Source organism: Corvus moneduloides, chromosome 3 (assembly GCF_009650955.1).
Source record: "Corvus moneduloides isolate bCorMon1 chromosome 3, bCorMon1.pri, whole genome shotgun sequence".
Lineage (NCBI taxonomy): Eukaryota > Metazoa > Chordata > Aves > Passeriformes > Corvidae > Corvus > Corvus moneduloides.
Genome location: NC_045478.1, coordinates 26,004,205 through 26,012,909, shown reverse-complemented (window position 1 = coordinate 26,012,909; position 8,705 = coordinate 26,004,205).

Sequence of the window (8,705 nt, the reverse complement as noted above, 5' to 3'; positions counted from 1 at the left end):
TTTGTCAGTTTACTTTCTAACCTGTGAAGAGCAGCAGGTTTACAGACTATTATTGTGATCTTCCATATTCTGGGCAAACTAGGGATGAAATCAGGTGAAATCTAAGTATCTTAACAAAACAGTTTTTTTACTGAGCAACCTTGAGTCCCGGTAAGTGTTGTAAACGAGGCTGAGACTTTTGAAAGGAAAAGTCAACTCGTTCATTTATTAACTGCTGAGAGCAGGAACTCAGGATAAGCCCAGGCTCCGCACGACAAGCCACAATAAAACAATACACAAACAAGACAGTGAGACCCGCTGGGTGCTCCCTTGGACCCCAAGTTCCTCAGGAGGACCCCTCCCACCCTGGGGGCAGGTGGCTTTTAAGGTCTCTGGTGCCACCGGACTGGTGCATTTCTTAATCCTCGTGCTGATTGGTCCCTTTCCTGTTCGCTGGTTGGTCTATACCTCCGTGCATTCCTCACCAATCATTTTCAAACAAGTCCACATCATTGGTTGGCTTGTTCTCCAATCACAGTCTAGGGCATCATCCTCATCCTTTGTACCCTATGAAGCAATGTACTAGAAAGTTCCTGCTATTAAACCCATTGGGTCCTTGTTATATCCCCATCCAGGGGTCACATTCCAGCATTACACCCGTACAGTCTTGCAACTTCCCTTCAATTAACATGTCCATCTATTCCACCCTCAACTCCCCTCTTTTATATCTTATCTAAACAGTAATAACCAACACCCTGAAACCAATTCATTTATTACAGTAAGCACTCTAGCAGTAATTATTTAGGGGGGTACCTTACTTCAGTATTGCTTTTACAACACATCAGAGCTTTTCAGTTCTGTTACCAGCCTTCAAGACAGTGGTAAACAAGTAAAATATACAGATGTTTGTTGCCGTTTGTTCTATGTCTCTCAATGTTGCCAGCCCAATAATTCCTGGCTAAAAATTAGTTAAGAACACATAATAACCTCAGGATTTGTTTCACTCTTAACTCTCACAAAGTACTTTGGTGTTAAACAGGCAGTTTTGATGTGTTCTCAAGAAGGACTTGGGGTTTTCTTCAACTTTTGCTCTGCTAGGACCTATTTATGTACAAATCAGCTGGGAGCATCATTCTGCTAGCCAAGTAAATTATGCTTAGTGGAGGTAAGGGTTGTGATCCTAAGTAACCATTTTTGGTTTAAAACACTGTCTGGTAATGGAATGACAAGTTCGTTTCCATTGAAAACACTAGGATAATTCTCACTGATTTAATAGCGAGTACAGGATATTTGCTTTAGTACACATTATGGTTTCTGATGACTGTATGGGATCTTTACTCTGCATTGTGCTTGCTGATGTTTTGGTATATTGCAGTTAATTCCAATGGAACTCTGCTATTCGGATGAGCACATCTGAACGTGCAAAAGAAGCATCAGCTATTCAAAGGAATTTTTCAAGTCTCCTGCATGCTTCCTGAGGCACTTCTTCACACCTGACTATAGCAACACTAAAAAAAACAAAACAAAAACAAAACAAACAAACAAAAAAAAAAAAAAACAAAAAAAAAACAAGATGGCAAATTTAGGGAAAACTAGCCAGGTCAACTGACTGGAGGATTCCTAACATTGCTTCTAGCAGGCACTTAACAGATATTCCTATGCTTAGTATCACTTGCCATTTGCCACCATAGGAAAAATAGACTTGATTTGGGGGAAATGTCTTTACTACCAATTAATTTAGTTGGTGACAAAGAAAAACAAAAACTTGAACACCTTTGATGAGCGGAAAAGACTCCACTACTAAATAAGTAGTAAAGTAGGTATGTTTATTCCAGCGCTGGGACACACAGGGGATGGCTCCTCCAAAACCATGCGTGCCAACAGCTGCATTCAGCTTGGTATTTATCGGGTTACAAGTGCCATATTCATTAAGTTTCCCAATACGTTTATACATATTCATCACCTAGCCCCGCCCAGCCTCACTTCGTATTATAATGAACCCAAAAGTCATTTACATCTACGTTGCGCGTGCGCAGTGTTGTCTGTTGGCTTTGGTAGGGGTCTCCGAGGGTCTTCCTCCGATGAAGTCAGGAGTCTTCTTCATTCTGAACTTTTCACCTTTCCTCCCTGTGCATGCTCTTTATACCCCTGGCCCGAGTTCAAGCTTCGAGACTGGTTTGAGCTAGTTTTGGGTTGAGCACAGGATGTCTGTCCGAGACTCCCCCTGCCCTTATCAGTGGTCTCTTATCTTTTCTTCCTGCTTTGGTATGCTGACCAAGCTCGATGCATTGTTCCTAACAAACTAATTATTCTGCTTCCCATCCCCCTGATTCACCTTCGCTCCCACTCCTTCCCAAGCTCAACCTCTCTCCTTTGTTCCCAACTCCTCTGCCTTCTCCCCTCCTTCTCCTCGTGTGCAGGGCATTTTCTTCGCTGTTTTTCCCCGGCACTCTGCCGTGCAGTGTTCTACCCCTTCTTAAACACATTCCGCAGCGCCACCCTGGCCGTGGGCTCAGCCGTGCCCTGCAGTGGGTGGTTGGATCCGGCTGGAACCAGCTGTGTCCGGCTGGGGCAGCCCAGCCTCCCCTCATGGAGCCCCTGCTGAAGCCAACGCCCCATACAGCTGTGTCTGGTTTAATAAGCGGGTCCCTCAGCGGGTTTCCAAACGGGTCATGGGGTCACTGGGATCTGCTGGTGGTGGCCCACAGCCTTGCGGCCCAAGAGGGGAAAAGTTCGTGTTCCAGAGGCGTGTAGGACCTGGACACCAGGGCACCTGGGCACCGCTGGTGCAGAGGAGTTCTCAGGAGGCTTCACTCGGAACCTGAAATTCGGAATTTGCATTAAAGCCCAAATCCTGCTCTTAAGAAAGGCTATTTTATTTGCTGCTGGGGAAAATTTGAGACGTAGGCAACTCCTCTGCATGTCCCCGGGCTCCCTTTTAACTACTCGGAAGCTCTCGGCATGGAATTAGCCTGACAGTACTTTTCCTGCCCCCAGGTGGAGCCCTGCGCTTTCGGCAGGTGCCCTTGGTAGGGGCTGGCGGGAGGGAGGTGGTGCATCCTGGAGCCATCTTCAGTCACAGAGCCTGAAAAGTACACCCCCCGTGGGAAGTACCTGAAGGACAGATCCTGGTGCAGTAACTTCAAACCTCAAAGCACGAGATGCTCCTTTTTAACATGTGACTATTTTTGGAGTCAGTGGCAACAAATAATATTATCAGAATGCAATTTATCTGTAAAGCATGGTCAACCTCTGAGCAGCTGACTGGAAGCATGTCTACAAGCCACCTTGGAGTGCAGAGCAGAGAAAAGCATATATATACACATTTCCAGCAGCCCTTTCCAGGCTTTGTTTCAGTGCTGATGTCTTGTTGGAATTTCCCGTGCTACAGCCTGTGCCTGTTGTCTCTTCTACTTTCACTATAGTCCTCCAAGGACAACCTGGTCCTGGCCCCTCTGCAGCTACATATTAGGTAGGTGAACAGAGTAACTAGATCCTTGGCACTTCACTGTTTCACATTTTTATCAAAGGGCTAAAAGAAAAATTAGCATGTTTCACGGTAAATAAAATAAAGTGCCAATAGGTAGGCAAGTTGAAACTCAGTGATCTGAATCAGTATGCAAACTGGGAATTAATAAACCAGAGGCATTTAGTTTTGTTAAATGCACTTTGCCAAAATTCCCACTGATGTGAGAAGCAAGAACTCAAAGGAGGAGGAGCTGAAGAACACAGTGGATAATTAGCCATATGCCATCTTCCAGCACGCCACTGGCATCTGAAAATGCTGATGTGACCTTGGTGGATAGTGGAAATTTTCAGATAGCATTATATGTCTGACTCTGACATTGACCCAAGAACTACTAATAGGTATCACTTAATCCTAATCCAGAAACTGGGGACAATTTTGTAGTTATGCTGCAGATTTGTGCTGCTTACCCTACAACTACTACTTTCCATTTAAGACCAATTTCAACACTGCAGCAGTGCCATTTAATCTCACACCTGCAAATGTTATCCAAGAGAAGATGGAATGTAATGTTAGCCTTTCTGGCAAGAGAAAAGGAGCTTCACCTCATGGTTCAGCCTCGGATGCCAGAGCTTAGTACATATAACCCTAGCCTTGCCACCCTGCTTGGATACACTTCAAGCAGGGAATATCTTTCCACTCGCTTTCTCAAGGAAGTAGTTACCTTATTTAACTCTTGCTATTATTCAGCAGGTGGTTTTGCTGCAGAATGTCAGTCAAGAGGTGATCTGGGAGACAACTGTTCTGGATTCCTTTGAAAATCTAATTTGAACAATTATTTCTGAGAAAGTTCAGAAGGGGTTTGTTGGGGTTTTAGCTCTCCTCCTGGTTTGTTTTTTTTTTTTTTGTTTCCTCTTAAAGGAATTTTCCCTGTACATGTTGCCAGGGAGACAAATTACTGGGTGCTTAAGAAAAATAAAGGACCTGGCCACAGAAGGAGGGGTGCATCTCTTTCACCTGGGTTTGTGGGCAGTCAGTTCCTGGCGTTTGGACAGAGAGAGAGAGGCTACTTCTTCAGCTGCCTTCCTTCTACCGGAGAAACCCCTGGATCCCAAGCCTGCCTTCCCTGCCCTGCTGGGAGCTGGGCTGCGGCCGCCCTGCCCCTGCCATTGCTTCGAGCCTTCGCTACTCTGTAGCCCTGTCACGCCCTGCCTGCCCAGACCTCCGGGGGGTTCCCACCGCAGCTCCTGAGTTTGGATAGATCCCGTCTGCCACCCGGGATTTTTGCTCGTCCCTGCCATTCCAGTCTGCCGTTCCAGCCTGCTGCTCCTGAGGGTCTGGCCGGACACCGAGATCAGCTGCCCAGGGGTTTGTGAAGCCTTTGTCCCATCCCTTCCCGGGATCCCGGGGCACCGGTGCCGCGTGCTCCCCGAGCTCGCTCCGGAGCGCCCCCTGCAGCCGCGGGGGAACCATCGCACCTGCCCTGCTCACCGGGAGCCGCCAGCGCCCCTGCCGGCTGCGAGCGGAACTGCACCCGAGGGGAAAGGGCCCGACAGCCGAGAAGGCTGGGACTGGGTTTGTGATTGTTTGCTGTCACTGCCATAGTTATTGTTGTTTTGTTTGACTGGTTATACACATATAGATATGTAATAGTAAAGAACTGTTATTTCTGTTCCTCATATCTTTGCCTGAAAGCCCCTTAATTTCAAAATTATAATAATTTGGAGGGAAAGGGGTTGCAATTTTTTTTTTCTCATCTATCCCAAGGGAGACTCCTGCCTTCCTTGGCAGACACCTGTCTTTCAAACCTTGGCAGACACCTGTCTTTCAAACCAAGACAGGGTTGCACAGAGACAGCTTTGAAATAAGCAGTGTGACTCTCATACTTTTCAGAGTATTTTGTTGTTCTGCATTCTCCCAAAATATGCCCACAAAACAAAACAGAGGTGTAACAGAAGTGTGTATGTTTTAATTAAACAAGCACACTATTTTTCTAATACCGTGGTGCTTTTTTGCTAATAGTAGCAGTTGCTAAAATGAAGACAGTGTAGGGCTGAGGCTGGAGAACGTGTATCTCCAGGATTTGGGGGTCATTTTTACCCTACAAGACAGACAGAGTAAGACTTCACTAGTTGGAAGTGGCTCTCCTTGAAGCAACAGGGATGTCTCTTCAAAACACACAACTGAACTGTAGAGGTTTGGGCCCCGAAGATTGTTGTGTCTTTTCTGCTCATTCCAATATAGAAGATTAGGAATCTCCACATTCAGCAGTGAAACATATCCCCATTAACACTTTTCTAACATGAGTGTACGTATGGTATTTTATTACTACAACTTTACTACCTTGTGTATAGAGACCATACACAGTTTCAGCATGGTTCTCAAGCACACCAAAGTCATCTTTCAGTATTCGTGATATGGTAAGGACAGTTCAGGTCTCTGTGTACATACATGCAGTTTAACCTGTCACCATGCAGGCTGATGAAAAGAGGCTTATGTATGTGTAAGGGAGCTCTTGCCTTTGTGAACTGGCCGCTGAGGTCTATAGTGCTACTAACTAGCTGGGCAGGATGAGCCAGATTCCTATTCCATTATCAAACTTGCATTGAGCGCTTCCCCTTGAGAAGAAGGGAACAAATGCATATGAAGGTTTGTCTCTGACCCAATGGACTTATCTTTCCCCTCACTTTTTATGTATCTTGTACCATATTTACAGTTTCTTCTGATATTTTTCATTTTTCATTTTTATGGAAATGTAACAACTGTTGTATATGTGCAACTTACAGAACTGACTAAGGATGCAGAAATAAACCTGAAATGAAGGTTTAGATTGTTAATAACTTCATCAACTCTTTTCTGGAGCAAAACTCAGAAAAGTCATTAGTTTTTTAATTCCTGTAAACATTTTTCTTCTTGAATCAAGCTGGTTACAATCTTTCATACCTGTCAAACTTCTGTGGACAGAAGTCCAGCAACTGATGGAAGCTGTCCTGATGGTAGAAGAGAAAGTGCCCTCCATTCTCTCCACATTTCCTTTTCTGTGGGAAATTAAATTGAATAGTTATACACACATATACATTTCAAGTTTTGAGGAAGACAAAATGCTTGGCAGTTTCTTGCACTCTTACAGAATGCAGATGTAATCAAGAGAGAATCAGGAAATAGAGCCAACAGAGTAAAATACAAAGAATAGAAGACAAAAAAGCAGAGATGAGAAATGCACGTGAGAAGTGAATTACAGCTCCATTAGTTACAAAAATTACTAGATAAATTATTTTTATGCATGTGATTTCAGTAAGAGAGACAGAGAAGGGCTTTCATCTCCCCTATCTTATAATACAAGCAATGAAAAGCAACATTTTCACAATAAGACAGTGGATCTCATTGTTAGAGGATGTCAGTGAGGCCAGGAATTTAATTGGATGAAAGTAGTATGAAGGATATAATGAATGTGGTGAAATCTTGAAAGATTGAACATTTTGGAGCTAAGCAGCTCTCTTGTACAAAAAGATTAAACTTTGAAAGGCAGATTATCCCAGTATTGATCACTGTATGGTTTTATACCTTGCCTCGTAGGCTTGTACCATCTGACTTGCATCTGCTTTTCTCTGAAGTTGTGCCATCTGCTCTTAGGAAATTGTCTCCTCCCTCATGATCAGCCTTGAGCCACCATCTCATGAAGCTGATTTCACAGGCTTTTGTTGGCTTGATTAAAGCTTTCCCCACCCCTATTCTTAGTAGTAGAAAATAAAAAGATTCTTTAAACCTAAGTTTAGATTATTAGTAGTTTTAGTTGTAATAACACACATAAAGTGAGAGTCCTAGAAAGACTCCAAGAACGTAAGAGATACCAAATAGAAGAAACATACACTCGTACAAGTTTCTATGAAAATATGAAGTAATTATAATACATGAGCTATTTAAGTTAAATATTTCTCAATGAAATTTGTAGTGCTAAAGGTATGTTTCATTTGCCTTTGAAACCTTGATTTTGCCTACCACATGCCTTGATAAATTAGCCCTTTGACCATGTTGAGATCATTAGATCAATAAAGACTTAACAATCCAAACAACAATGTAGTCTCCATTTAAACTCTCCTCACAGCACTACAGCAGGTTTAAACCAGAATTAGGGTTATAGTTTTCAGACTTTCCTGTGCCAGTGGTCCAGCTGAGAGCCAAAGAGCTCAGAGAAATATGTGTGAGTGTGACTAGAGACTTGGTTAACCTTGCTTTGGGCATTCAGTAAAGCTTCCTGCACAGAACCAGAGCAGTCACTGAAGGTTTGCAGCAAGTCTAGGCTTAAGTGATGTATGACGACTTGTACCTACTCATGTGGACTCTAATTTATCACAGTGGTGTTGCGCTTCAGTTTAGGAGTGCAATAAGCAGCGTGGGGAGAATCCTCCTACCCTTTTGTGTTTAATTCTTTGGTGGCAGTTTGTCATGTACCCTGTGCCCACCTCTGAGAGGATGCTGCAATCAGGCATCATCCTCCAAGCCAAATGCTTAGTGTTTTGTGAGGATTGCAGGTAGATACATTTTGAGAAGATTTTGAACTTGCCTCATCTACAGCACAAGGAAGTGTGTCCACAGAGCACAGCAGAAAGGCGACATGCCAGGACATAGTATACTCACTAGTTAAAATCTGCCTTTGCCCAACCCCAGATCACTTCAATGGCACCTGGGCCCCATGCCTGCTGCCTGAATACTCGTGGGTGTGGCTTAACAAATAATGTGTAAAAGAAACTTATTTTCTTTTCTGCTCTAGAGGTTTACAGAACACCTATTCAAGTTATAGATAGCAGCAACCTCATTGATATGATTGCCTTCAGATTCCAAAGGAGCTTTGTAATTACGTTATGAAAGGCTGTGCTGGAAGCAAAATAAAAAGAGAACAAGGGGGAAAGTCTTCGAACAGGAATGTGTAGAAGGGGAACCACAGTCGAATCTGGATGTGGCTATATTCAGCAAATCCAAAAAGCATCAGAATGCTTTGCTTGACCACTCAGTCATCCCTGAGCCTTAAATTAGGGACCTCTCCCTCCCATTCTTCTTTGCCACCAAGCCTACTGCTGTCCTTGGTGGCATCTGAGACTGCAGAGACGACAAAGAGACTTCAGTTACACGCATGCCCTTCAGTGTTCTCTGTTCCTGAACCAACTCTTGCACTCAGGTGCATGCTGATATCAAAGACCTCAAAAGCAGGAATAGATTAATCTTGATTCAATACTGCCATCATGGGTAGGTATAAACAAAT